The sequence below is a fragment of the Neopelma chrysocephalum genome, unplaced genomic scaffold (genome assembly GCF_003984885.1).
Source record: "Neopelma chrysocephalum unplaced genomic scaffold, ASM398488v2 Primary Assembly neopelma1_347, whole genome shotgun sequence".
In the NCBI taxonomy this organism is placed as follows: Eukaryota; Metazoa; Chordata; class Aves; order Passeriformes; family Pipridae; genus Neopelma; species Neopelma chrysocephalum.
This window is the reverse complement of record NW_020898011.1, coordinates 324,356-351,799: the sequence shown is the minus strand read 5'-3', so window position 1 is coordinate 351,799 and position 27,444 is coordinate 324,356. Positions and strand designations below refer to the sequence as shown.

The following is a 27,444-nucleotide window of genomic DNA, read 5'->3' as shown; positions in this document are numbered from 1 at the left end:
GATGCTGGGAAGCTTCTTGGCTTGCTGTGTGTTGAGAAAGTCTTTTGTCACCGCAGGGGGAACCTTCTCCCTCTCTGCAGCTCCCTGACAGAAGGAGGGACCCAGGGGGGTGGTCAGGCTCTGCTCCCAGGGGACAGGGGACAGGATGAGAGGAAACTGCCTCAAGTTGTGCCAGTGATGTTTTAACTGGAAATCAGGAACAATTTTTTCATGGAAAGGGCTGTCCAGCCCTGCCACAGCTGCCCAGGGCAGAGGTGGAGTCCCCACCCCTGGAGGGATTTAAAAGCTGTGTGGATGTGGCACTTGGGGACATGGGTTAGTGGTGGCCTTGGCAGTGCTGGGGGATGGTTGGACTTGATGGTCTTAGAGGGCTTTTCCATCCTTAATCATTCTGTAATTCCATGATTTCCAGTGAACATGGCAGGAGGAGCAGCTTCACTAAACAGAGATATTGTACCTATTAGAAAATAGTACCTTATTGTTAATATACTAATTTTTAATAAATCACAAGTATAGTGACCAGCACAGTTATGAATTTACTACAATTTTGATATAATATACCTAAAGCCCTGTTCGTTTTTATCTTGCCAACACATCCCATTTCTGGGTTTCCATCCTTTTCAATGACTGACAATTATGCAGCACTTTGGCTTTCGAGAGCAGCAGGCTCGATGCATGAAAAGCCAGTGAGGCCTTTTCTGGGGTTATTAAATTTTAGGATCAGAAATATTTCATGAACAGATTCTAGAAAACAAGCTTTTACAGTTGAAGTATGAGAAAGCACAGCCAGTATAGTACAAAGTGGAGGGGTTTTTTTAAAGAGGAAAGAAATTATTCATGCTCTGATGTAACAAATTGTGCACTCTGATTATAGGACAGGAAGAGTTTAAAGTATATTTAGAGAGAAAAGAGGTGCCAGATCATTGGCCATCACCAGTATGAGGGTTTATATCACTGACTATGAGGTCTGAAAATCACCTTCTCTCTCCCTCAATGGCATTGCAGGCATAGGTTGAGCTAAGCCATTCCTGATGGATGTTTCTCCTTTTCCATCCTGCAGATTAGTATTCCAGCTGAGCAGGCAGTAAAACAGAGATATTGGTAGATCTTGGGATGAACAGATTGAAGTGAGAAGTTAAATTCATTATTTTTGAGCATTAACCAAAGTGAGAGCACCCTTAAAATACAGGTAATGGATACATATAATCATTGGGGGTAGAAAATATCCATCCTGGAGCACCTGCTGTGCAAATCCTGCTCTTTGAGTGGCTGATGTTTAAACTTCCAAGATGTTTTTCATTTGGGATCTTCAAAACAATAATATGAAAGATATGAAAAGCAAATGTTTTCCTTCTTTAAATTCCTTGTATATAAACATTCAGCAAATGCCTGTTGAGCTGGGAAGGGTTTTTATTTTTACTGTCAGTGTATTCAGGGATGTGTTTGTATTTGCTCTGCCAGGGGCAGGAGCTTTGCTCTCCCAGCTTTTCCGGATGTTTGTGCTGCCTGTATGGGAAAGGCTTCCCCTTTTTCTGTTAAAACCAGCACCAGTCTCCCTCTAAGCCTTTCTGTGCTCCCAACCTGCTTCCAGAGCCCACTCCTGCTGTGGGAAGGACTGAGCTCTGCAAATGCCTTTGCTGTTCCTCCTCTGACCTTTCCCACCCCCGCTTGACTGTTTAGCTTTCCTAAGCCTTGCCTAAACCCTCGCCTTGAGATTTGGGAGAGCATCAGCCTGGCCTTTGTGGGAGTTGTTTGCTGCTTGCCAGAGACTTCAGTAAAATACAGAAAAAATAAATAAATATATGGCTGCTCCAGAAGGTGGGAAAACTGTCATTTTTCAGGTCAGTGTGATTATCAGTGGCATGAAAAGTCTCTCTCTCTGCAAGTGGCTACAGAGAGAGCTGAAATGGAGCATCTGATCCCTGATCCCATCTCTGCCTGTGCTGGGACAACTGCTGCAGTTGAGTTCAGAGCTCCTGGGTGACAGACACACCTCCCTGTGACACACAGAGCTCCTCCGGTGCAGCAGCGTCCCCTGATCCCATTTGTTCATTTTCTGACAGTTTAATTGCCTTTGGCAGCCTCTGTGCTGGCTCAGGTGTCACCTGTCTGTCTGCACCTGGTGCAGAGCCAGCACTAAAGCCCTGCCTGGTGCAGGGGCTGTGTCTCCTGTGCCACAGCCAATTCCTGGCGTGGGGATCACTCCAGATCCAGACCAAGGGGAGAGGGACCCTTCATCAGGAACTGGAGTTGATAGGACAAGGAGTAATGGGCACACATTGAAAGAGGGGAGATTTAGGTCAGATATTAGGAAGAGATTTTTCACTGTGAGCATGGTGAGACCCTGGGACTGGTTGCCCAGGGAGGCTGTGGATGGCCCAGCCCTGGTGGTGTTGAAATCAGGTTGGATAAGGCCTTGAGCAGCCTGGCCTGTGGAAGGTGTCCCTGCCCATGGCAGGGGTTTGGGTTCTACATTAACAGAAAACTTAAAGAATCACCTTTGTGACATTTCTTAATGCTGGGATTTTCCTTCTGAGAGCTCAGGCTCTCAGTGATCCCTGGGTTTGTTCCTCTCTGTGTTTGATGAGATGGATTTAGTTTGTTTGCCTTGCATACCCAGTCACGCCTGAGGAATGCAAGGTGTAACAGGAGTACTCAAAAAAAACATGTAGGAGAAGATAATTGATGATTTTCTGTCACTTCACTGATAAAGATATCCAAGCAGAAACATTTCTGGGATGAATTTCAGCTGCATGTTCCCGTCAGTGAGTTTTTAAAGGAGGTGTGAAACTCCCATGTATTTGTGAGGATCCACTCTCCCTCCCACATTGTTGTCTCATGTTCTTCCTGCTGGACTGTTTTGCCAGCCAGAAACCAGGTTTCATTTTTAAAAATCAGAGTATAATTACCAGCTGTCAAAGCCAAACATGTTTTTTGTAAGTTCTTCTCGAACACGGAATAACTTTTTGTTTGTCAAACTATTTTTGACAACATCCTTCTTCCACAGCCACTTCAGTCGTGTTTCTCAAGGAAAAGTTTTCTTAAGGAAAAATATTTCCATCTTTGAGATATGAATCATAGTTATTACCTGATATTTGGTGTCATATTGAGATGTACCTTCTTCTTTTGATGCAGCCCCAAGCATTTTTTAGGCTTACAGTTATGCACTGAGCACTTGCCACTGTCTTGTATCCTAAAAAATGCTACTTCTTAGCCAGAGTTTTTCCTGATCTACATAAACCTGTAGTTTTCAGTGGTTTTGACAGCATCTAAGGATTTTATTGGGTTTTTTAAAGAATTATTCTTCATCTTTTCCCATTTGTCCAAGTGTTTTTACGGCAGCAATGCCAAGAAGCAGGCGTGCTTTTCCAGGTGAATACTGATGGAGGGGTGTAGAGAGGGATCATTGCATTGTAATTCCTTGCCAAATTCATTGCTGGAGTACCTTGGTGTAGCAAGGAAATGATACAAATGTGTGCTGAGTTTGGCTTTCCTTCAAATGACACTTCTGTGTGTGCAGCCAAACCTCCAAAGCTCATTTTTCACCCTGACCATGTTCTAATGCTGCTGAGGGAGGGGGTGGGGGCTTGGTGCTCCTTGAAGAACGTGTTCTCAGCTCTGTTAACTTGAATCATGTCATGAAATCATACAATCCCAGGTTCTGAGGGGGCCTCAAAGATCTTCTGGTCCAACCTTTGTTGGCAAAAGCACAGCAGATCTGTAAGGAAGGGAGTTTGGTTCTCATTGAAGAACACGTTCTCAACCCTTCTGTAATTTCTCTTGATGTCTGAGGACTCTCATTCTCCAGGGAGTTATAGAATCCTGGAATGGTTTGGGTGGGAGGAAACCTTAAAGCCTGTCCAGTCCCACCCCCTGCATGGGCAGGGACACCTTCCACTAGCCCAGGTTACTCCAAGCCCCATCCCACCTGGCCTTGGACACTTTCAGGGATGAGGCAGCCACAGCTCCTCCGGGAAATCCATTCCAGGGCCTCACCACCCTCGCAGGGAAGAATTTCTTCCTAATATTCAAACTGAATCTGCTCTTCTTCAGTTTGTACCCATTACTCCTTGTCCTGTCACTTCACTTTCTGATGCACAGTCCCTCTTCATCTTCCCTGTAGGCCCCTTCAGACACTGGAAGGTGCTCTGAGGTCTCCACACAACCTTCTGTTCTCCAGGCTGTAACAGCCCCAACTTTCCCAGCCTGTTTCCCAGTCCCCTTATCAACTTCATGGCCTCCTCTGGACTTGCTCCAACAGTTCCATGTCCTTCTTTTGTTGGGGACACCAGACCTGTACTCAGTACTCCAGATGGGAATCCATTTCTTCATTTCTTCTCTTTTAATTTACTATTTTCTGGTCTAGTCTAATGTTTTCCAAATAGAAATCCACCACTCTGGTAAACTCTTGTCTCTTGGTTGCAGAAGGTAAAAATCTCTCATTTGGTGCTGAAAATACAGTTTATAATGAACATGAATCACAAACAAGTATTAAATGTAAAAGCCAAGGGACTTGTGAATGGTTACCAGCTAGTCAAGGGCGATGCAGGTTTTTTAAATTCTCTATATTTCTGAAGGGCCACTGCACCCTTTGATGTGTGTTCTGGGTGATCTATGGCATCACCCAGTGCTTGTCAAATACCACTCAGAGCAGGCATTTGGCTTGGTTAAAGCATCCTGATGTTTTTACAGCTTCCTATATTTTAGATTCTGCCAAGAAAACTGACAACAAGAAATGAGGAATTTATGAGGAAATCGTGAAAAATTTATGGTGACTTCAGAGATTTATTCATCCAGCACATAAAGTGGGGTTTAACTTCTGACATCAGAGCTGTTAATGGGCAGTTTGAAAATAGACTAAAACTGTTGACTGGTTTGTATGAATATGCAGATTGCACACTGGATTCCATCCTGTACTGGGCTTTGTATTCCATAGAATCATGGAATGGTTTGGGTTGGAAAGAACCTTAAAGCCCATCCAGTTCCACCCCCTACCATGGGCAGGGACACCTTCCACTAGCCCAGGTTGCTCCAAGCCCCATCCAACCTGGCCTTGGACACTTGCAGGGATGGGGCAGCCACAGCTTCTCTGGGCAACCTGTGTCAGGGCCTCCCCACCCTCACAGGAAAGGATTTATTCCCAATATCCAATATAAATCTACCTTCCTTCAGCTTAAAGCCATTCCCCCTTGTCGTATCCATGCACCAGCTGATGGACTTCTAACTTAGGAGAGTTTGTTTCATTGTTAGTCAGGATTTCAAACTCATTGTTTGTCTTAGAAAAAAGTCATGGAATAAAACCCCTTAGGAAAAAACTGGAGTATTGCCAGCAACAAACTTAGACCAATTCCTTCAATATTAGATCTTTAAAAGAACCCCCAAACTCCAACCCAACACTCACATGCATCTCTGAAAAAATAGTAGAAAAAAGCAGGATTGTTTTAGATATTTATTTTTTAAGCTTTGCTGGGCACTTTCTGGATATTATCTTCACAAAGCAGAACTCGGTGTGTGGACATATGAGTCCACAGGGAAAATAATAGCATTTTCCTCACCCTCATTTCAGTTTGACTGTTGCATTAATTTCCTTTATAACTTCTGACATCTGTAGTACGAATTGCTAATTTGTTTGGGCTGAGAGTTAGCAGGAAAAAATGACTCCACTGAAGCCAATGTGCAAAAACACTCTTGCATTCAGCATTTTTTCCATGGTTCCCCTGACGTGACCCACTCCTCCATTTTTTGTGCTTAACCTGAATTTGATTGAAACTTGTAAACTTTACCCGTACATGGAGTTTGGTATCAGAGCTTGCTGTTCTCTCTGCTGTAAAATATCTAATCCCTTTTACTTACATGTTTCTCTTAAAGCTGTTCTCTTGTTCTGACATGGAAATCCTCCCTGTGATGGATGAAATCCAGCAGTTGGCTTGATCTAATGTGGAGACTGGGATGGTTTTGTTGGAGCTGATAAATAGGGAGGGTTTGGATTAAGACACCCTGCAGTGGGTTTTGGGCAGAGGTGTGGGTGTGGGGTGAGCAGTAGGGCTCTGAGACTGGGTGATTTTGGGAATTAATCCCCAGATCTAGAAAAACTCTTTCCAATCTGTCAGACAGAGCAATGTCTCACAGAAAGCCCGTGGCATGAGATAGCAACCAACCACAATTATCCTGACATAGCCAGCTTGGGATGAGACAAAATTTCCTGGTACACACAGGTTTTCCAAGCTTTTCAGATAATTCAGTTGAAAATCTGGAAGGGCTGAGTTGTGTTTTGTGGGTAGGAGTGTTAGATGGCAAATAAATGGTGCCAAAACATGGTGGGAGCCAGTGGGAGGTTCTTCCGAAGTAGAAGGGATTCACTGGGTTAAGGAATAGGATGGGACAAGGGGGAATGGCCTTAAGGTATAGGAGGGTAGGTTTAGGTTGGATATTGGGAAGAAATCCCTCCCTGTGAGGGTGGTAAAGCCCTGGCACAGGTTCCCAGAGAAGCTGTGGCTGCCCCATCCCTGGAGGTGTCCAAGGCCAGGTTGAACAGAGCTTGGAGCAACCTGGGCTGGTGGAAGGTGTCTCTGCCCATGGCAGGGGGTGGAACTGGATGAACTTCAAGGTCCCTTCCAACTCAAACCATTCTGTGATTCTAAGGAAGAGCAGAAGGTCCTGTTCTCTCCATCTGAACTGTGGGAGATGTCCATGCAGCTGTGAACGTGGCAGTTGTGCATCCATGGCATGGTCAGAAGGGATGAATGCCAGAAAATCATAGAAACATATTTCCAGTTTAGGTTGGAGAAGCCCTTTCAGACCATCAGGTCCAACCATTCCCCATCACAGCCAAGACCACCACATGTCCCCAAGTGCCACATCCACACAGCTTTTAAATCCCTGCAGGGATAGGGACTCCACCTCTGCCCTGAGCAGCTGTGCCAGGGCTGGACAGCTCTTTCCATATAGAAATTTTCCCTAATATCCAACCTGAACATCCCCTGGCACAACTTTGAGGCCGTTTGCTCTTGTCCTATCCGTGTTCTGAAAGTGCTCCCACCAAATCGTTTCCAGCTGTGTTATTAAATGAAATCACAGTGGTGCTGAACCATCTTGCTTTAGGGTTTTGGGTTTTTGTTGCCTCCTCCCCAGTGCTCTTTATTAATAAATGAATTCTCTCCATGCAGTGAATAAGCCTGTTTGGGATGTAAGTACTGTAATGCATCTTACAGAGCCAGTGCTGGATTTGGGAATGCTGCAGGATCTGTCAGGAGCTTTAGGCTGCAAAGGAGCAATCCCGAAAAGCCTTTTCTAAAATAAAAAAGGGAGATTTACGTGGTTTGGTTTCTTTATGCTTGGAGAGAAAATCACCATGTAAAGGTTTTAACTTGTCTTACTTTCTAGTTCTGTATCACTAAATTTGATACATCAATTAGAAAATTCAGTGTAAAGGATGAACTGAAGATGCACCAACAGTAGAAGGGGTTTTGTGGTGCTGGTCACTGTGAAGTTTGTCCATTGGTTCACTGTAATAACAATTTAAATGTGTTATTGATTTGATCATTGTATGGATCTGAATTTCCCTACACAAATTCTCCTTCAAATTTCACTGGGAAAAATTTGCCTCTTTGTTGCCTTTTTTTTTTTGTGTGTGTGTTTTTCCCCCTCTGGATATTGATTAATTGCTTTGATTTATGTATTTATTTACTCTTAGAGTGCTGCATTTTGGCTGTTGAGTGCATGAGCAAACAGCTCATGATACAAACATTGAATCATGGAATGGTTTGGGCTGGAAAGACCTTAAAGATGATCTCATTCCTCCCCCTGCCATGGGCAAGGACACCTTCCATAGACCAGGTTGCTCCAAGCCCCATCCAACAATGATTCTAAACTTTTATTACCTTTTACAACATTTTATTTTTCCTTTTTTTTTTTCAGTTGTAAAATGTACAGGAAAAATAAATACCTAGTATTAAATCTTGCTCAGCCCTTTTTCCCCTTCATACTAAAATATTCTTAGATTAATCTGTATGTCTTGGTTACACATACTTAAATTTCCAACCTAAATTTATAAGATATTCTTAACCTACTGTGTAAGTCTCCTGATCTGCAAATAATAGGATAATTAAAAATTCATGTTTATGAAAATGCCTTTTTTTTAGTGGTATATTTTCGAAGTCACTTGACAGCAGTGGCTCTTGGGCTCCAGGTGCACGTTGTGTCCTTGAGCTCTCCTTGCCTGCAATAAGCAATTGCTGTGACCATTGTCAGCTTACAAAACACTTCCCTTAAACAATTCCTGCTTTCCCTGACTCATAAATTCCCTGGCTGTGGGAGTGCTGTCTGGATGGGGGGAATGCTGAGGATGCTGAGCTGGGGAAACTGGGTGTGGAGTCACCCAAAGTGCAGCTCATCGATCCGAGGCACAAATACCTGGCGTGGGTTTTGGTTATTTATATCTTAGTCAAGACAGGTGAGAGATTAAAATGAAGAAGGAAATTAAAGCCCAGGTTTTGAAAAGAGCAAATGTAAGTTGGGCACAATGTCTGACTCCATATGTCGTTGGAGGGGTGAAAAATGTGGTTTTTCTTTGCTCTGTGATAGACAGCAAAGGATGGGATGGGATGGGATGGGATGGGATGGGATGGGATGGGATGGGATGGGATGGGATGGGATGGGATGGGTCTTGCTGTGACACTCACAGAATCATGGAATGGTTTGGGTTGGAAGGGACATTAAAGCCCATCTCATTCCACCCCCTGCCATGGGCAGGGACACCTTCTACTGTCCCAGGTTGCTCCAAGCCCCGTCCAACCTGGCCTTGGACACTTCCAGGGATGGGGCAGCCACAGCTTCTCTGGGCAACCTGTGCCAGGGCCTCCCCACCCTCACAGGGAAGAATTTCTTCTCACCACTCCTTGGATTCTCATTCCCTGGCACTGACCCTCCTGCCCTGAACGTTGTGAACCAGAGTAAATTTTTTGCACTAAATGTTTATCTTATTTTAAACCAATTCACAAATACAGAAGTAGGATGGTCTAAGTGAATAATTTCATGTTTTGGCTGGTTTTTTTCTCTTTTATCAGTAACAGTGTAAATACTTCTCTTTTTTTTTCTAATGGAATTCCAGTGGGTTATGTTGATGTGAAAGAGCTTTAAAAAGTAGCACTAAGTTCCTCTGAAGAAGTTTAAAAAAAACCAAACAAGCAACAACTAGTAAAACCTGCTCATCTCTGCAAAGATTTATGTCTTTTTGTACTTGAACTCATATTCAGGAGTTTTGCTTGAGGATGGGCACAGAATCCAACAGAACTGCAGGAAAACTACTCAAGGAAGCATATTCTGCCATGCAAATTCAGTGGGTTAAGAAGGACATGATTTGTGAAGGTTTTGAATTTTAACCCTTTTTTTTGGAGTTCCTCAGTTCGTTTTATAGCAAAGATAAGAAAAGGGACAGATTTAATGTCAAATTCAGGTATTTCAGAACACCAGCTCAGGGAATTTATACTGCAGGTGTCAGGAGGGATGGCAGCAGTAAAGTCAAGAAAGCAGCTTCCATTTTAAATGGGATGCTGCTCATTTCTGGATGTGCTGAAGGCTCTGGTAGACACAGGCTTCACAAAAATGGGCATAAATTGTACAGACAGATGTTGCCTTTGGGCCCACGGGCTGCTGGGAGGAGATGTACTCTGGCAGATGTTGAATAAAGGGTTTGTAGCCTGCTTTGAGGACCCCCCAGAAGAATCAGAGGGGTTTTATTAATAGGTTTGTAATCACTTCCCATCCTTGAGCACACAGGAGAGCAGTGGGAACGTGGTCATGCACCGAAGTGTCTCTGATGAGGTGGTGTATCATCAGATTGGCTGCTGCTAAATTGGGTGGTCTTGAAAAATGATGTGAAAATAAACCCCAGGACAATATTTCCTGGCATTATTGAGGCTCACAGGTGACCTTCTGGCTCTGCAACTCCCTGACAGGAGTGGGGACCTGGGGCGGGGTCGGGCTCTGCTCCCAGGGAACAAGGGACAGGATGAGAGGAAACTGCCTCAAGCTGGGCCAGGGGGGGTTTAAATTGGATATTAGGGGAAATTCCTTCATGAAAAGGCTTGTCCAACATTGGACCAGGCTGCCCAGGGCAGTGGTGGAGTCCCCATTCCTGGAAGTGCTCAAAAAACAAATGGATGTGGCACTTGAGGACGTGGTTAGTGGTGAACATGGTGGTGGTGCTGGTTGACAGCTGGATTTGAGGATCTTAAAGGTCTTTTCCAACCTTAACAAATTCCATGGTTCTCTGATTAGTAAGGATGCAGTTTGGATTATTCTAATTTGCCTTAAAATTTTACTTTCCTTTGGTTTTTGAGCTGATTCCCAAGACTGGGAGGGATCCATGGTGTCAACTCCGACCTACTGTTTTTCTAAATCTCATGCCAATGTAAGGTGCAAGAAAATCAATTACTTATCAGGAAACCAGTATGTGGTTTTCCATTTCCTATAAACATTAGTCTGAAATATGCTAATGACCTTTCTTTTAAAAGCATTTTATTATGATACCTAATTTGGCGTAGTAAAGGATTTATTTTTTATGTGCTGTTTGAAGTTACATATAAATTCAATCTTCCATTCACAGTCTTAACTGAGTACTTAATTTAAAGATACTTTTAGCTTGAATTCAGTTAACTTAAAATTATTTTTGAGATAATTACAGCACAAATATCAATGACAAACAGGCCTAATTTGATCTCATTTGCAAGAATATATATATATATATATATATAAAATGTTGGGTTTACATTTTAATCTGAAAAAACATACATTGGATTTGTTACTCAAACAATTGTGGGTAAATTAAACTTTCCCAACTTGTTCAGTTCTTTCTTTGCTAAAGGGCCTTTGTCAAAGATGCTTTGTTTGCCATAAAGAGAGATTCACAGTGACAGTTTTATATAACAACAATAATATTAATTTGAATTATTTTTGTAAGAATCTCAGAGCATCTGGGGGAGATCATCTGCATTATGTTGACCTTACAGATGTTCAAGTTGATTCATAGAGGAATGAAGTAATTTGCCTGTGCCCATGCAGTGAACAACCAGCAGTGAAGAATAGAATTCAGATCATAGATTATTTTCACATGAATGTGAAATGCTCCATTTTAATAACCAGTGCATTTTCTCTCTGAATATTAACCCATATGTCCAGCTGAGAGAGCCCAGTTCACATCTTGGGTGAAGAAGTTGAAAATTCATTCCAACTTTATGCCAAATTAAGGAAGGTCAATGAATTACTTAGTTTTGTAAGGTGTAGGCAAACATTCACCCTGAACAGGCCACAGGGTTATTTACTTCTGTGGAGTTTAAAGTTGGTGGTCATAGAATTGTCACAGGATCACAGAATGGTTTGGGTTGAGAGGGATCTTAAAGACCATCTCGTTCCACCCCCTGCCACGGGCAGGGACACCTTCCACCAGCCCAGGTTGCTCCAAGCCCCGTTCAACCTGGCCTTGGACAATTCCAGGGATCCAGGGGCAGCCACAGCTTCTCTGGGCAACCTGTGCCAGGGCTTTACCACCCTCACACCCGACAATTCCTTCCCAATATCCCATCTAACCCTGCCCTCTGGCAGTGGGAAGCCATTCCCCCTTGTCCTGTCCCTCCATCCCTTGTCCCAAAGTCCCTCTCCAGCTCTCTTGGAGCCCCTTTGGGTGCTGAAAAGGGACTCACAAGTTCTCCCCGAAGCCTTCTCCTCTCTGAGCTGAACAATGGTCCTTCCTGATCCTCACCTTGCTGCTGGAGGTTATCACTTCCAGAATATTGCTGCAAAAAAGCACCTTGTGTAAATATTCCCACTGGATTCAGGCAAAAAGAGCTGGGATGGTTTGTGTGGTTTAAATTATCCCAGTTGCTTTTGGCTGACACGAGTGGTGAGTGCTTTGAGGAACCACTTTGCTTTGAGCTCCAGAGCAGGAACAGGGAGAAGGTGAAGGGTGGGAGCCTCTTCTGTTTGCAGAACCTTCTTTAAGCCTTGTTCAGCTTTAAACTTAGAACATAAAGCCTTTGGAGTGTGGGTTGTAAATCCAAGGATAATAAACATCAGCCTCATCCGAACTTTCTGCAGGACTGGTGTTGCTCACAGTTGGGCTGGATGTACTTTGCCACATGAGAGCTGGGGAAGGATTGGGTTGTCAGCACAAAGGTTTATTTCACGTTTCTCCTATAAAAAGATGGATCAGGCAACGTGTGTTGCATTATCAGATTATCCCAAGAATTGGAGTGTTTTGCATGTGAAGCTTCAGTGCTGATAACACTGTGCCAAGCGAGTAGGAACGAACAGATGCTGAGTAAATAATCCCATTTTGTTGTTATTTGTAATGAATTTGTTGATAGGAAACAACTTCTCTATCTGTTCCCATCCTGATAATTTGATAAGCCATTTGTATTATTTAAGCTGTGTATTTTGTGAACACCAAGGCCGAGTCATTTGTAACAGGAGCAAGATGTAGGAACCACTCTCCTCAAGTGTTTTTTAAATTGCTTTGCTTGCAGCTACAGAGTTTGCTGGAAAGAATGATTTCTCATTCTGAAATTTCCGAGCCTCAGGAGTGGTCACAGAGCTGAGGAAGGGACAGCCTGGTGATTTAAGACTATTTAATGCCCCGCTTGTTGTGGAACAGAGCACTGGAGACCTTCCTGGTCTAGCAGAACATATCACTGCAGTTCCTTAATGCCCTAAACCAGCAAACTGATTTATCACCTATTAGGTCTTATTAGATCCCATTCAGTAGGAAAAATGAACTGCTGGAGCTGGATGGCAGAAAATTAATTTGAAATAAATGTTATACACTGAAGCTTCTTCAGTTCTTCTCTCCAAGTCTCCATGGCTGGGAAGCTGGTTTTCCAGGTTGGACATGGTTTCTTGCAGAGAGGGATGCCGTGCATGCAGGAACACAGGATGATGTAAAACTGGCCTGTTGGAGACAGGTGGAGCTTTCACGTGGTGACTTTACACATTTATAATGTAGATTTGTTAAAAAACATTTACAGCGCCCTTCTTACACATCTCCTTTGATGCCTGGAGGGGCACAGGGGAGCAGCTGGCAAGGGGAGGGCACCTCTAAAGTTGTGTCAGGGAATCACATCATCTGGAGAGGGGGCTCAAGAGGAGGGTTTTATTTCTTCCAATAGCATTTCTTCCCCAGGAGAAGCCGTGGGGAGCCACTGTAAACCTTTTCCCACAGTTTCAGTTTATTATGAGTTTAAATCTGTTGTTTAAAACTGGAGTTGGTTCTGTGGATGGTTGCCTGACACATGGGGAACCTGTTGGAATGAGTCCAGAGGAGGCCACAGAGATGCTCCAAGGGCTGGAGCCCCTCTGCTCTGGAGCCAGGCTGGGAGAGCTGGGGGTGTTCACCTGGAGAAGAGAAGCTCCAGGGAGACCTGAGAGCCCCTTGCAGGGCCTAAAGGAGCTCCAAGAGGCTGGAGAGGGGATTTGGACAAGGGATGGAGGAACAGGACAAGGGGGAATGGCTTCCCACTGCCAGAGGGCAGGGTTAGATGGGATATTGGGTAGGAAATCCTGGCTGTGAGGGTGGGGAGGCCCTGGCACAGGTTGCCCAGAGAAGCTGTGGCTGCCCCTGGATCCCTGGAATTGTCCAAGGCCAGGTTGGATGGGGCTTGGAGCAACCTGGGCTAGTGGAAGGTGTCCCTGCCCATGGCAGGGGGTGGAATGAGGTGAGCTTTAAGATCCTTTCCAACCCAAAGCATTCCAGGATTCCATGATTCTGTGATCAGCAGAGTCCTTGCACTGGCCTGCCAGCACTTACAGGCTTCCCAGCCCAGGTCCACAAGGTTTTTGATGATATTCCCCTTGGATGAGGAGTTTCACGTCGTGTCCCTCCCTCCCACTGCTGACTCCAATAATCCCATCTGGTACCTGGGCAGTGACGTGTCCATCGACTGCTCTGCACATGAGAGGAGAAAATATTGAATTCAGCTGGAGAGGAGGAAGGGAAGCACAGGTTTGATCAATCAGACCCTTTTGGGTGCTGAGGCTTCTTAAAGAATGAGAAGATGAACTTCCAATTGTTTTCAGAGGCAGCAGTGAAAATTACCTTTTCAATTCCAGCTGAATGAATGAAGTTTTATTTATTCTCTAACACCAAAGATGAATCACTAATACCCTATATTTTGTTTGTACATCAACATACCAACATTTTCCTTTTCCAGGATTAAGATCAGTTGGGCTTGGATTTGTGATTTACAGGTTTCACCCGAGGGCAGGAGAGTAGGAAAATCAAAGGTTGGAATTGCATGATGTGCAGGGCAGGGTTTTAACATGGAAAGTTGTTTGCTTCTCATTAACATCTTCTGATGTACAAAATGGGGTCGGTACAAAAGGTTTGACATTTTAAAGATGTTCAGCCCCCTTTTAGTTCCAGCTCAGCCAGATGTGTGTCCTCACTGGATGGGGCATCCCCTGCTCTCTGCAAGAGGGACATTGAGGGGCTGGAGCGTGTCCAGAGATGGGAACAGAGCTAGGGAAGGGTCTGGTGCACCAGGAGCAGCTGATGGAGCTGGGGGGTCTCAGCCTGGAGAAAAGGAGGCTCAGGGTCTGGTGCACCAGGAGCAGCTGATGGAGCTGGGGGGTCTCAGCCTGGAGAAAAGGAGGCTCAGGGGGGACCTTCCCTCTCTCTGCAACTCCCTGACAGGAGGGGGGAGCCAGGGGGGTCAGGCTCTGCTGCCAGGGAACAAGGGACAGGACAAGGGTAAATGGCCTCAAGCTGTGGGAGAGGAGGTTTAGGTTGGATATTAGGGAATATTTCCTCACAAAAAGACTTGTCCAACATTGGAACAGGCTGCTCAGGGCGGTGGTGGAGTCCCCATCCCTGGAAGTGCTCAAAAAACACGTAGATGTGGCACTCGAGGACCAGGTTTAGTGGTGGTGGTGGGTTGATGATTGCACTCCATGATCTTAGAGGTCTTTTCCAATCTAAATGATTCTATGATTCCATATGGATCTTTGCAACACATGTCCCTTACTCCCTGCAGCCCCTGTCAGAGCGTGTGCTGTGGGACTCACAATGTCTCAAGGTTGTCCTGGAGGTTTTTGGCTTATTCAGCTGCCTTGGAAAGCAAACACCCCTAATCTGTTCCACCTTTGCTAATTCATATAAAAAAAAGGTGTATTTCTCCACTTAGCCATCATCTCTTCACATATGAACTGTTTCCTGATTCTGCTCAATGTTTGTTTATTGTCCATGCTCACTAATCTGACCCTTTGAAATGAGTTCCCATCCCTGCACCCCCAGGGCAGGATGTCCAGGGAAATTACCAGAGATTTTATTCCTCTTGTGGAATCACCCATCCAGATTTGTGCTGTCCTCCATCCTCACTGTACCCAATACAGGAATGAGGTTAGAAATTATATATGGAATCATGGAATTGGTTAGGTTGGAAATGTCCCCTAAAACCATGGAGTCCAGCCATTAACCCAGCAGTGCCAAGCCCATCCCTAACCATGTCTCCAGGTGCCACTTGACTGAGTGCTGTTCCCATTGCAGTTGTCACTAATTTAGGCAAATCAAGGTGCTAAAATGTTCTTATGATTTCCAGCCCTGTCCCCATAAACGTGTTTTTAAGTAATTTTGAAAGAAACCAAGTGACACCCCAACTTCCTGTGCTGCACAAAGCAACTTCCCCAAAAAATCTGTGTTTACCATAACCTAAAGCTCCCTGGCAGAAGTGAATTTAAACAGCTGTGATCACCCAGTAATTACAGTTTGTCACAGACTAATATTTGCTTCTTTGACTAATTTAAAACCCATTCGTTATCCTACATCCAAATTAAGAACAAAGCCCCATGTTGGTCCCTGGATGTGTAATTGCAATTAAGATGGTCTCTTGCAGAAATAATACATGTAGGGTTAATTTGGACCAAGAGTTGTTTCTAATTCTGCCTTTGTGTTTCTGTACAATTAAATTATCCTGCTGTGGCACAGAGAAAATCACACTTATTTGGAGCTGGGCTGGAACGTGGTGTTGTTAACGGAAGGGTTTTTAATGAGGCTGTGGAACGAGGGCTTGGAGCCTGGATTGTTGATGAAAACCAGATTAGTGATGTTTGCTCATTCCGTGAGAGGTGAGAGGCTCTGAGCAGTGTTTGTGGCCCCAGTTGTGAGTGAACAACTTTCCTAGGGCAAACTAGATAACTTCTGGTGGAAATGTCAACTCTTGAAGGGTTGAATCACAGGAGGTCTCTGCATAAGCCTCTATTCCTCCCTTTTTTGTGGCATTTGGCTCTTAAACATCTCATGATTCTTTGGGAATAAAAATATCATTTTATCATGAATTACAAATTTGAGTGAATGTACATAAAGGAATGTATTTCCCACTGTAGGAACAGCATTTGAATGGTGTTCAATACTCAATACTCAATACTCTCTCATGGATTGGACTAAATCACAGTTTTTGAGGCTCTTTTGCACCTTCATGTGCTGTGTGTAGGGCAAAGAAACTGTCTAACTTTTAAGTGCAAATAAAGTGAGAATTTCTCAATTCAGTGTAGCAAATTAAATATTAAGATGGATACAGATTAAAAAAAAGATGATAAAAACCCTTTCACTGTTTTCTCCAGTAAAATTTAAATTACCCAATCCAAACAGCAAGGGGGAGAGGCCATTCTTTCTAGAGAAAAAGGAAAAGACTTAAAATATTGGGGAAAGATCTTAATCTCACTTTTGGTGTCCTTCGGGTATCAGTTTTCAGGGATCAGGGTTTGGGTATTGTTGACATTACAGCTGAAATTATGTAAAATCTGGACAACCTGTATATGCCATTCTGCCTTTAATTTCTCTGCTTGCATATGGAAAAAATCCAGAAAAATGTGCTTTTTACCTTATATAAACCTTAGTTGAACCCTCCAGTGCTGGCCTACAGAGCTCCTGGCTGTTGCCAGGCTTTTTCCATAATATCTGCTGCAGATGGACTTGAAAATCCTGGCAGGTCTGATCTGTGTGAGCATCAATATCCATTGGAAAAGCAGATTTTTTTCTTGCCCTTCACGAGTCATTGCAGTGCCAGTGAAATGAGATGGTTTTAAGGTCCCTCCCGACCCAACCCGTCCTGTGATTCCGTGAAATCGAGTTCTCTGCAATTCCTTTTATGAAATACTTTAATTCCATTCCGTCTCTTAATCCTGAGGAAGCTCTTTAAGCTACTGAATTATGCTGAGGATAAAGGAATTTTAAAACTATAGAAAATTACGTAGCTTTTGAAATACAAACAGTAGTTTAGAGCACCACAAGACTAAAATTCCATTTCTGGCGGCTGAGTTTGTGAGACAGAGCAACAACCTGGAGGGGCTGCTCTAAAGAATCCTCACCTTCCCAAGGCAGAGCCATATCACAGTTTGCTTTAATGTGGACACAGCAATAAGTGCATCTCTAAAACTGTGGAAGGTCTGTTTACTTGCAGTTTGAAAATCACACATATTTGGGAAGTTCCTGACTCCAGCACACGGAACTCCATCAATCCCACGGTGCAGACGGGGCAGTGCAGTGCCAGGGAAGTTTATTTGGACATGGGAATATGGTTCTGAGCCTCACAGGGACAAGCCAGCCACTCCCCTCCCAAAAATCAATGCCACTGGACTGATTTCCCTGCACTGGGTCAAAGTAGAGTTGGGCAAAAGGCCCACATAACATTTATGCACCATTTATGCTCTTTTTATGTTCTCCCCTGGCCTGAATTGCACGGTTTGGCTACCTCTAAATGGATAATTTATAATGCCAATGGCACTGAAAGCCAGCAGCTTCTCTTGGAGCAGACTGTAATTATTTTATGGGCTCATATAAGCAAAAAAACTAAGTGGGGAAAAATTCAGACCAGCCCCAATAGGAGATTTTCTCACTCAGAAAAAAACTTCCTAAACCAAATGTTCATATTGACTTTTTTTCAGCCAGTGCTTGTGTACAGAGTACACCTGAAGCTGTCCTCATCTTATACAGCATAATATTATAGAACCATAAAATTATTTGGGATGGAAAGAACCTTAAAGCCCATCCAGTCCCGGGCAGGGACACCTTCCACTAGCCCAGGTTGCTCCAAGCCCCATCCAACCTGGCCTTGGACACTTCCAGGGATCCAGGGGCAGCCACAGCTTCTCTGGCAACCTGTGCCAGGGCCTCCCCACCCTCACAGGGAAGGATTTATATCCACAATTATATTTTGTGTCTTACTAAATACCAAAAAAATTTGGCACCACCTTTGTCCCATTGACACACTTGGCCATTTTTTGTGACCCCGGTTGCATTTGCCTCTTAGGCTTTGACTTCACTGGGCAGAAACTAATCCCAGCTGTAAAAATTCCTGGGAGGATTGGAATGTCTGAGCCAGCCTTGGATCCTCCCCGGCCTGGAGCCCATCCCCAGGCTGCACTGCAGCCCCCCTGCACAAGAGCCCCTTGGTGTGGTGCAGGTGATCCCAGTTTAAATGCATCTGTTTGCAGTGTTGGGAATGTCCCTCTGCTGCCCTTCAGTCCTACTGGAACAGAAATCAGCATCGTTCTTGATGTTACAGTGTTGTTATCTGCCCTGCAAGCCTGATTTTTGTGCTGCATCATCTCTGTTTCCATACACAATCCCTCGTTTGTGGGATGATTTAACCCTTTCCCCATGAGCCAAAAATCCCGCTGGTAACCACGGAGCAGACGGGCATCGTGCTGGGAGGATTTGTGTTACTGGCAGGTATTGAAGCATCATATTGAAGCATTTATTCCACTCCCATCTCATTTCTACCAACAGGAGGCTGAAGGAGAAATGGGAAGAACAGCAAAGCAGTGATCTTGTCCAAAGGTTAATGGCTGGGAGAGGCGAGGGAGAGGCTGTGCAGGAGGAGAACGACGTTCCCGTCTCGCCTCGCTCCCTCCCTCACACACCCCACTGCCTCCTTAAAGTGGTTTGTGTCACTTTAATATCTGAGAGCCACACTTTGGATCAAACACAGGCTTACCTAAAGCTCCAGCAAGACTTTTTTACTTTACCAGCATTAGTGTTCCCTTCACAAAGCTGTCAGCCACGTAAGCACCCGTGGAACAGCAAAGCAGAGCAGCTGCTGAGGTTTAGCCTGCTCATTTCTTACAAGAAATCACTTTTCAGCCTCTTCCCTGGGAGAACACACTGCCTGTGTCTGTCTGCTGGGGAGATGGATCCCAGTTTTGTGACAGTTCTGCTCTGTGTCTGTGATTCCTTGTAGTTAGAAAATAAGGTGTAGGACTAGAAGCCAAATTCTGCTCCCATGGAAACTTTCTGCCATCAGGTATCACAGTGAACTTCACATTTTGGGTGATGGACAGAGAGAAGGGACCTCTGAACACACCTGATTGGTGACCCCAGCACTTAAGTGCTAAAGAAACCTTTGGACATCTTCATCTGCAGATCACTTTCCTTTTCCTCATTAGTATTCTTTGGCAGAATTGGATAAATTAAATCCTGCAGGAAAAAATTGAGATTCTTTTCCAAGCAACCTCATGACGTTTGTTTAGCCAGGTGCAATTGTCTTCCCAGTTGATTGCAAGATGGATGAAAATGCCAAAGAACCTGAAATGTAGCAGATCAATTCTATTGATTTATCCATAATTAGCTAAAGTAGCCTTAATCACCTCTAGGTATCCATGGAAATGGGGAAGGTGCAGTGGGCAGTGCCCTCAGCACAAAGCAGGGGAGGTTCCTGTGCTGCAAACTGTGAGACAGTCAAGTGTTTGACAGCCTTTTGCCAAATTCAGTCAGAACTTTGGTGCATGGCAGGAAAATTTGTCTGTGACATCCTTTCCCATCCTTCCCATGAATTAATTATCTTGTAATTATTTCTCTTTCCAGACTGAATGTTTCTGTGAAAAGCAGTGCAATAGGAAAAAATCATCTTCTGCTTTATTGATTTTTACCTCTGCAAAACCTGGCTGAATTCCCACATAAGAGCAAGTGAAAACAAGAACTAAGATGACAAGTCAGGTCATGAGGCCCTGGCCCAGGTTGCCCAGAGAAGCTGTGGCTGCCCCATCTCTGGAAGTGTCCAAGGCCAGGTTGGACGGGGCTTGGAGCAACCTGGGCTAGTGGAAGGTGTCCCTGCCCATGGCAGGGGATGGAATGGGATGAGCTTTAAAGTCCCTTCACATGCAAACCATACTGTGATTCCATGATATTTCCAGAGGAGAAGGAGGTGGTGTCTGTTCATTGCAAAGATTTTTGTATTTTATTAAGCACTTCACTCCAATGAAAACTACTTGTTTAATATCTCACCTGGTGGCAGAGGTTCCTTCCAGCAGTACTACAACAAATTCCATGTTTTAAATCACAAAATCTCCTGCAAGTTTGTGCCAACTACCATAATAGAAAGAGTCTCTTTGAATTCAGTGAGTCTTCTTCCTTTAGAATATTAACTTTTGGGTAGTGCAACTGTAATGCTGTCCGCTTGCAGTAGATGCTGTTTTCCCAGCATTGTAGCCCTAGCTAAAAACTCCTAAATTAAATTGTCTTCCAGCATTTCCATTAGAAAACACTATTTCTGGGCTTTTATTGCTCTGCCATAAAATTCTTTAGGTGGTAAAATTTAGTGCAGAAGGTTCTATTCATGGCTGGGGTTATATCTTACTTTCAGGAGACAGAGTTTACTGGGGCTTTTGAAAAAGGGTGTAGAAGTCTAAAGCTGCTTCTTTCTTGCATCTAAAGTCATCCAGAAACCACAGCATAGACCCCAGAAAAGCATTTCAGAAAGGAGGAGAGAAAGGGCAGTCAGGTTCAAGGAGGTCTCCATCTCCAAAACTTGTCTGGACACAGCCCTGAGCAACTGCTTCAGAGGCACCTTCCACCCTCAACCTATTTTTTTGTTAAAATAACCCATTGTGCCTCTTACCCAGCCCTGATTATTGGTAGTCAGCCCACAAGTTTGTCCTTCAGCATTTTGTAACTCACAGTTATTTTTCATTCATCTGTCCCCATTGTTTCAGAGGACAGCCAGCCCAGAATATAAATGAGGGAAGAGCTATCAGTGATTATAGATAATATGCTAAAGCTGTTTCTGAAATATTTATTAGAAAATAGGTTAATAAAGTGACATGGAGCACCTGTGCTGGTGTGGAGTCTACATTATGAGAAGATTATGCTAATGGGAGTATTTAGTAGCAAGTCTTCTTTGGGATTACTCGGTGTTATTATCATCCTCAGCCCAGGAATTGGAATTCAAAAGGCAGCAAATGATCAAGGATTTAGTTTCTTTTTTTTTTTTTTTAAGTTTTGCCTGCTCTTTAGCCTGCTGAATTAGAGGATGTTGCAAGGAGTCTTTTAAGCACTTTTAAAATGTTTTTCAAGGGAGAGAAAGGAGGAGGCTGGAGAAAGGTGTGTAAATATAAAGAAGTGTAAAATGGAATTGATTGAAAGCTTCATTTGGGCTGGGCAGTTGTGAGGTCTGGAGGTGTGATGAGGAGCAGCTGAGGGCACTTGGTCTGTCCAGTTGGAGAAGAGGAGACTGAGAGGAGACCTCACTGCAGTTACAGCTTCCTCAGGAGGGGAAGAGGGGGGACAGGCCCTGAGCTCTGCTCTGTGGGGACCAGGCACAGGACCCCGGGAATGGCCTGAAGTTGTGTCAGGGCAGGTTTAGGTTGGATCTCAGGAAAAGGTTCTTCCCCCAGAGGGTGGTTGGGCACTGAACAGGCTCCCCAGGGCAGTGGGCACAGCACCAAGGCTGCCAGAGCTCCAGGAGTGTTGGATGATGCTCTCAGGCACAGGGTGTGACTCTTGGGGATGGTCCTGTGCAGGGCTGAGGGTTGGACTTGATGATCCTTGTGGATTCCTTCCAACTCAGCACGTTTTGTGATTCTGTGAGTGAACAGTATTACATCAGCAGTAAATAAAAAGGAAAGAAAGTTTGGGACAGGAGAAAAGTGTGGGGAGGTGCAAGGATACCTTCAGACTTGCTTGTTTTAATGATTTTGACTTTCTGTGTGAGACGCTGCTGAGGCCTCTCAGATCCTTGGGACAATTCTGGGCCCCTCAGGACAAGACAGGTATTGAGAGGCTGGAGCATGTCCAGGGAAGGGAACAGAGCTGGGGAAGGGTCTGGAGCACCAGGAGCAGCTGAGGGAGCTGGGGGGACTCAGCCTGGAGAAAAGGAGGCTCAGGGGGGACCTTCTGGCTCTGCAACTCCCTGACAGGAGGGGGGAGCTGGGGGGAGTCGGGCTCTGCTGCCAGGGAACAAGGGAAAACAACCTCACTTTGCACCAGGGAAGGTTCAGACTGGATATTGGGGGGAAATTCTGGTTTTAATTTATACATGTTTAATTCCTACTGTTGTTTAAAACTGAATTGCTTTGCTAGGCTGGTGCTGCAGGAGCATGTGAAGGTATTTGAGGTGATGCTGTTCAAGGAAGGCTTTGCTGTGCTATTCATGCCTTACTGAGCATTTGTTCAGGTTTGGGCTTTGCACTGGGATTTCAAGGTCTAGGTCTGCTGTTTCACACACAGCCTGACAAGATAAGAGGGGTCTGTCTCATCCAAGCACACTAAATTTGTCTCCCAGAGAAGCAAAAGCTCAGGCATGGAAAGCATGATGATGTGCAGGAAGGCTGATGAGCTGTAATAAAGCATTCATTATCCTTCCATCTAAATTAACTGAAATGACATCATAATAGTGCCTTTTAGAACCTCACTCCAAATTCCCTCTCTTTTATCGAATTATCAGCTAAACCGAAATTATTCTAAGCTGTATCTCTGTATTCTTGTATTCTTGTTTAGATAATTATTCTGTCATTAGGGAAGTCATTTGTCCCTTCTTTTTCCCTCTTTTTTGATGTTTGCTTAAGGAAAAATACTGGGGAGGACATTCCTAGTTTCTATTGTTTCATATATTCTTGTCATAAATATTTTGCATAAATACTTACAGTGTAAATGCAAATCCCTGGCTAATTGAACAAACTAAATAATGTAAAAAAATGGCACAGACTGTAAAAATATTTCTACTTTTGGAATATCTATCTAGATTATTTCTCCAGAGCAGTCATTTGCAGAGCAGTTTGATTTGTGCGTGTTACCTGATGTGAGGTGTCCTGCATCCTCTTTTCTTCAGCTCCTTTAGCTCTTGCAAATATTTTTTAAACAATGTGAGAAGCTGAGGGAAAGAAAATGGGGCACAGAATATTTTTAAACAGGAGCAAATCAGGGCACTTGACTAATTAGGAGAGAGAATGGTGGGATAAAAAACGACTGTACCTGAGAGAGGAAAAAGAATGAGTTGTTTGGCACAGTGACTCCTGTTACATTTATAAATCGAATCCCTTTGTCCCTTCTTCATTTACAATTGCTATTGGAAGTCAGGATTTGATGTATGTTCCCAGCCTCCTGGAGTCAGTGAGGTTGTTTGTAGGAAAAAAAGGACCTTTTGGAAAACTACAGCATCAAACCATTAATTGTTGCACTATTTGGTGGAGCAATCTCTGAATCCACAAACCAATTAACCACCTGAGGGCCCAGTGGAAGGGAATAATCATCAGTAACAGGAAAAATACCCACAAGTCAGCAGTTGCAGTTGAAGCTGGTCCATGGAGCAGCAGCATATTATTGGATGTATTGACTCTGGACTGAGAGCCATAAATGGGGGGAAATTACTGAAGAAATTACTGCCCAAGGCAGGACGAGGGGAATGTACCCAACCAGGTCACAGATATTTGCTTAATCTGGCTTTTGGGTTTGTTTTTTTGAGAATTTCTGCCCTTTATGACCTGTATTTCCTAATGTCCAACCTGTACCAGGTTTCCTCCTCTCCTGTCCTCTCTCACCTGAGCTCTCCCCATATTTTTGTGTCATTCTTGAGGAGTGGTAACTTCAACTGAACAATATTCCTGGAAAGCCAAAGCCTTTCCAGGGCCAAGGAGATGGGAAGAAATCGTTCCTGTCTCACAGTGGACCCTCATCCTAATACAGCCCTGACCGAGCTTTTTGTGACAAGATGGCACTTGGAGTTCTACTGTTTTGCTGCCCAGCAGCTGAACATCCCACTGCTGCAGCCTTTCCCTGTGTGTCTGCAATTCCTTCTTCCTGCTGGATCATGGAGAACTGCAAAACAGCTGGAGAGGGACTTTGGAAAAGGAGTAACAGGACAAGGGGGAATGACTTCCTACTGCTAGAGGGCAGGGTTAGGTTGGATATTAGGAAGGAATTGTTGGGTGTGAGGGTGGTGAGGCCCTGGCACAGGTTGCCCAAAGAAACTGTGGCTGCCCCATCCCTGGAAGTGTCCAAGGCCAGGTTGGATGAGGCTTGGAGCAACCTGGGTGCTTGGGAGATGTCCCTGCCCATGGCAGGGGGTGAAACAAGATGGACTTTAAGGTGCTTTCCAACCCAAAACAATCTAGGATTCTATGGAAGCTCTAAACACAGAATAAGAGGACAATCCCAGTCTGAAAGGACCAAACTACAGGAGAAGAGGCAGCAGAAATTTGTGGAGGCACTTGGGAGTCATCCCCATCCTCACTGATCCCCTGGGGCTCAGCACACACAAACCTTGTGTGTCCAGGACGTTAATTTGGTTGTTTGGTACGTTCTTATGACCTTTAGCAATGGTCATTCTTCTTCCCACATATCCTGAAGTGACTTCCTTCCCTAATCATATTCCTTCTATTCCACTCACATCATAGGAAATGTTAATTTCCTTCTTTTAATTGGATTGATAAAGTCTTTTGTCTAACAAATCTTTTCCAATACCTTAGAAGTGGGTTTTGTTGTTTTACATGGCAGCAGAGAACATTGTGTTGGCTTCCAGTCTCTGAACTTCTCTCTTTTCCAAGGTTTAACTTCTGTGGCTCTTCCTGACACAGATAATGTATTCTTTTGTTAATTGAAGCTGAATTTCAAGAAAAGCACTTCTTTTTATTCACATGCAACTGGAAACTAATCTTCATTATTAATTACGGCAAGATAAGGGAAGGCACTGAGAGGGTGATGCTCCATCTGAGTGTAGGAGAGAGTTTTGATCACTTGTGTGTTGGCCCAGTGATGTCCAAGTCCACCTTTCATCCTTGAGTGTGTTCCAGCAGCCAACTTCTTTATTCTTCAGTACAGAACTTTCATTTGGTTTAATTCTGTCTATTTTGAAGAGCCACATTTCCCTCCGTTTTTTCAGACTCTCTGACTTTGACAGTGAAGTTGCTGAAAATCGGCAGTACCTGCTTTGGAGGAGGATTAAAGTAACACCTGGAATGAGAAATAAAATATTTCTGCTTCCTCTTTCAAATTTTGTTTGGGCATAAGCCTGAATTGTTTTTCTTCATGGAAAGGGCTGTCCAGGCACAGCTGCCCAGGGCACTGGTGGAATCCCCATCCCTGGAGGGATTTAAAATCCGTGGGTTAGTGGTGGCCTTGGCAGTGCTGGGGAATGGTTGAACTACATCTTGGGTCTTTTCCAACCTAAATGATCCCATAATTCTGTGCTTTTACTTTTTCCCTCTAGCCCTGTGTCCATTTTTATTTCTTCTCGTTCTTTTTCCCCAAGTTGCAGCTCATTCTTGGGATGCTGCTTGAATCCTCCAGGTGTCCAACCTTCCCATCTGACACCTCTCCTCACCGTTGTGTGGGTCTGTAGGAGAGGACAAGCTGGGCAGGGGGCACAGAGTGGTATCAGTGACCTCAGCCTGGTAGAAAACTGCATTTATCTAAATGCAGCTTTCCCTGTTGGCCCCATAAGAGCAAAGCTTCACCCCAAGGTGAAGGTGCAGTGCTGCAATGGAACCTCTCTGCTCTTGTTGTCCCAACATGCTCTGCAACTTGCTACTTCTCATTGCCAGGATTTTATCACAGACTCTTTCTTTTCCTGTGGCAGTCACAGAACATTCTGAGTTGGAAGGGGCAGTTCTTTCAGCACTGGTTGAAATGGGCATAAAATCCTCCTTGACTGACATTTGCAAATGAAGATATACTGCAATAATAGTAATAATAATAATATTGTTCTGTTGACTTTCACCGGGACTTCTTCACTGACCTATGTTACAAAGTGTTTTATCCAGGAACAGAAAGACTCAGTGTATAATCAAATCAAATCAAAATCAAATTGGAGGTTGAATAAATAATTCAAAAACCAACACTTAAATCTCTGCATCTCCTCTTTGGATGTTCTTTTGTGGAATTTTGGAGGAGTACCCGCCTTCCTAAAGCCACCTGGGGACAGGGGCAGCACGTGGGCTGGGATGGGATGGACTTGTTTAATTCCAATTCCACTTGTGTGCTCTGGTCCTTCTCCAGTTGCAATGTACAGTAGAATCTGCATTATTTATTCTTTGTTGGTATCCACTAGAATGAATATAAGGGAAAAATGAGTTACAATTTAAAGAAAAACAATGGTATATAAAGTAATGAGATCGTGCCAAAGCTTAATTAGATGGAGTAGGTTGAATACATCACAGTGATGTCTCGAGGCAGCAGAATTAAGTTGTAGGCACAGTCCTTCCTGAGTTGGAACCAGTTTTATATCCATGAGGAAAGGAGCCTTGGATGGCCCTTCCCACCACATTAAACTGCTAATTCTTCTGGGAAGATTTATGAATCTCATTGTATTATCAGACCTTAAAAGCACAAACCAAACCAGGGGATAAGTCAACGTATCAAACTGGTGGTTGTCTGATTACACAGATAACTGGGGTTTCAATCTTGGTATGTGCTACAGCTCAGTAATTGAATCATAGATCTCAAATACATATATTTTAGATCAGTGCAGAGTGTTATTGTGTTTGCTGCATTCAGCTCATTTATAAAACCTCTTAATGAAGTTGTTGCCACTGACAAAGATGCTGAATAATGGGCTGAAGTGCTGGTCCTGAAATACATCCTTGTGTGTGCTGGGTGCAAGGGCAAAGATGTCTCTGCCATCTTATCTTATCTATAAAGGAAAATATTGTAAAATATACCTACATATATGTATGTATTTAATTTTATATATATATTAATATTTTATAAATACTTTCATATTTTAAATTCTTTTGTATTTTCTTTTCTAAATTTAAGTTTTATTTTCACTCTTCCACTATGCTACTCTGGGGGTGATCTGACTTTATACTACAGATACATCCCAGTGGCATAATAATTTTTTCTTTATTAATTTACTTAAATACATAAATAAATAACCTCTCTGAGGATTCCGATGCCTTACTCTGTCAATTTATATAAATACACAAATATATACATAAATGATCTCTTGGCAAAATGTTGCCCATATATAAATATATATAAACAATCTCTTGGTAACATAGTGCCCATATATAAATATATATAAATAATCTCTTGGCAAGATGTTACCCATGTGTTTTCTGGAGGCTTCATTTCTCTTGGGTTACCAGAGTTTTAGCTAATTATTAATTATTTTTAGCAGAGATCAGTAGGTATCTTAAATCTTTCCAGCTGCCTTTTATGGTCTGTTTTAAATAATTCTGGTATTT

At 43.7% G+C, this 27,444-nt stretch overlaps 1 protein-coding gene across 2 annotated transcripts in view; it reads left to right on the top strand.

Moving 5' to 3' along the window:
• The window catches only part of DOCK1 (dedicator of cytokinesis 1), a 280,931-nt gene that overhangs the window by 174,449 nt on the left and 79,038 nt on the right, over positions 1-27,444 (top strand). The window lies entirely within an intron of this gene.